Source organism: Ochotona curzoniae, unplaced genomic scaffold (assembly GCF_017591425.1).
Source record: "Ochotona curzoniae isolate NIBS_2020 unplaced genomic scaffold, NIBS_Ocur_1.0 scaffold_1852, whole genome shotgun sequence".
Lineage (NCBI taxonomy): Eukaryota > Metazoa > Chordata > Mammalia > Lagomorpha > Ochotonidae > Ochotona > Ochotona curzoniae.
The window spans coordinates 55,402,688-55,405,809 of NW_024467087.1; the positions used below are offsets into that span (position 1 = coordinate 55,402,688).

The 3,122-nt window shown below is 41.7% G+C and overlaps 1 pseudogene; it reads left to right on the plus strand.

Moving 5' to 3' along the window:
- Positions 1 to 385: 385 nt before the first annotated feature.
- Positions 386 to 1,957, plus strand: LOC121169146 (annotated as a pseudogene).
- Positions 1,958 to 3,122: the final 1,165 nt, after the last annotated feature.

Below are 3,122 nucleotides of genomic sequence, written 5' to 3' on the forward strand. Positions count from 1 at the left end.
TAACTACAGAGAGAATGGCCTACATTCAAAACTCTACCAACGGAGGCTGTCCGCTTCCCACAGGGGGGCGCCATTGCTAGTGCGGCATCCTTCCTCAGCTTGGAAGGCCGAGCCAGCACTGCCCTTGCTCTGAGAGCGTGGGGTCGCCGGCCCATGAGGGACGACGAGGAAGGAACCAATCCAAGGGGCAGTTGGACAGAGTGCACTGAGGAGAGAGGCCACCCCCAACCTGGGCCTATGTGCCACTACCTTGCTAGCTGTCATGGCGGCTGGGCCACGTGACCCTGGCCCTTTGCTGGCATGCCTTCCTGTCTAGTAGAGTAGTCTCGGTTCACCAACTCCCTCCTTTCCTCGCTTGCGGACTGTGGCACAACCTTTCTTTCCTCAGAAGCACTGCTGACAGACTCTCAGACATACTCCAAAAACATATGGAGAAAATGACACATTGGTTTCATAGGAACCCATTAAAAGCCGCTGCTCCCGTGTCTTTTAACTATTATGGTGTAATCACTGGCCCTCCTGCTGCAAAAATGTGCGATGACTTGAGATCATGCAGGGCAAGACTCCTTAAATGGTTCACTGACTTAAGCTGTAATCTAGAAATGGTAAAGATTGCAGCAGATTTACATTTCTCACTTTTACAAGTTTTTATAAATTCATCCTCTGAAGAAAGTAAATTACGATATATGCAAAATTTCGAGTGGACTGATAGATTACAATGACAGGTTCCCAGTGCCCAGCAGAATGCTCTTTTTGGTTCCCATGGGGTTTAATGTAGCTCTATGGTATAGGAAATAGGCTTCAAGACTGGCTGGAAAAGAGGACGTACAAAGAAAGAAGCAAAAGGTGTTCGTTCACCAAAGCCTAAAGATTGAGGCTGGGATTTTTAAACACTTAAAGGAAAGTTACATGCTAAAACTTATCACACCTGCAGAAAAGGGAAGGGATTTAGAGGCTCGTCTCGTAGACGCTTATATTATCCAGTGTCAGGCTGAAGCTCAAGTAGTAACAATTACTCGAGCAATTGAATTAAAACATGCGTCTGGACTAATTGCTTCTTTGGCATATGAAACAGCCAATTTCTATCAAAAAGCTGATCATACTTTATCCAGTTTGGAGCCTGCGTACTCTGCTAAATGGAGAAAATGTCGTCACCTGAAAATGTGTTTCTACACAGCTTATTTTTACTGTTATCATGGTCAGACTTTGTTAGCTAGTGATAAATGTGGTGAAGCATTTGGGTCTCTAGAAGCAGCAGAAAAAAAATTTTAAAGATGTATTTAGTTTTGTTGGAAAGTCAGATATACAGAGAGGAGGACAGAGAGGAAGATCTTCCATTTGCTAATTCCCTCCCCAAGTGGCTACAATGCCTGGAGCTGAGCCAATCTGAAGCCAGGAGCCGGGAGCTTTTACAGGTCTCCCACGCGGGTACAGGATCCCAAGGATTTGAACCATCCTTGACTGCTTTCCCAGACCACAAGCAGGGAGCTGGATGGGAAGCAGGGCCACCAGGACACGAACCGGCGTCCAAATGGGATCCTGGTGCATTCAAGTGAGAACTTGAGCCACTAGGTTATTGCTTCCATCCAAGAAGCAGAAAAATTTTACGCAAAGCAGAAGCACTATGCAAAGGATATAGAAACACCAAAGGACCTGGAGATTGCAAACCTTGTGAAAAATACACTCGAACAATGTCAGAGAGAAAATGGATTTATTTACTTTGAAAAACAATCCAACCGATGCTCCGCAACTGGAACTTGAAGCAAATTACGATCTTGTAGAGCCTTTGATTTTCCTCCTACAAGTACTCAGTGGACACCAGAGACACTGACTGCCTTTGACATCACCAAGATACCCAAGGATGACAGTGCCAAACCCCAATCAAAAGACAACGTGAAAAAACGTGAAAGAACCAGATATCAAACCTCAGAGTGACACTGGTTGCTGCCTACTCTAACAGGCTCCTGAAATGAGATAGACACTGAGATCGCATGCACCATGGAAGTTCCGCTCATTTTTCTTGAAATGATTTCTCTGGAACTTTTAGAGTAATTATTCCATTTAGAGGTGATCTGCCTTCAGTTTATGCGTTCTTGGTTCGAGTACAGTGGAGGAGTTTCCATGCTTTGTTTCCAGACTCTGCTTTTTAATCAGGACAAACTCGACCGTTTTGTGTGTGTGTGTGTGTGTGTGTGTGTGTGTGTGTGTGTGTGTGTGTATCTGAAGGGTCTATTAGGGGTATGTCCTGTTTTGAACTCTGGGTAGTAAGAATTTCAGGTTAACACAGGGCCCTAATCATGTACCTTTCACATTCAGGTATGTTTTTATGTTTTCACAGGAAAAGTTTATGTTCCTCCTTATTTGATCATCAAAGAAGTGGTCTGAGTTTTGTTTTTTTTTTTTAACAAAGACAGCTTTTTTACTTCAGCATTTTATTAGTTTTAGTATAGACTAGAAATGTTCTTGGTTATTTATCTTTTCTGATAGAAAAACAGTGACTTAAAGACAAAGCACCTTCATACCAAATTCCTTACGTAGATTAGAATCTGTAATTTACTTGAAAGTCTGTGTTTATAGGTATGTTGAGTCTTATAAGAACATATCTCTTATTGTACCTTTTCTAATGGGGTTTTTTACTTAGAGAAAGAACTTTGTAGTAGTTGTTAACGTTTCTATGGAAAAGAAGACAGTGAGGATGGAAAATGTTTTTTCAAGCAAAATTTTGCAGGATGTAAAGAAGAAACTAAGTTTATGAGGTAGGTTGTCCTGAATTACACCGGTAACTCTTTGTTAAAGAAGTTATAGCGAAAGGACACTGTAATTCAGTGCACATTGTTCTTCTGTGGTTTTATAATACACGTGTTCGATTGGGATTGTATTGCTTTAGGCTGTCGGCCACAGCATAAATTTAGAGAAAAAAAAATTTAAATGCAGTATAATCTGAATAATAGATTGCAATCTTGCGAATTAGATTAGTATATGCAGATTTGGGAAATAGTGGAGGCATAATAGCAATGACAAACCTCCTGCATATGTAAGTGTATCTTCTTCTGATTATTCTCCTGGCATGCTGGCTAATTTTCTTGTTGTAATGGACAGACTGGTCCACATAACAGAAAAAA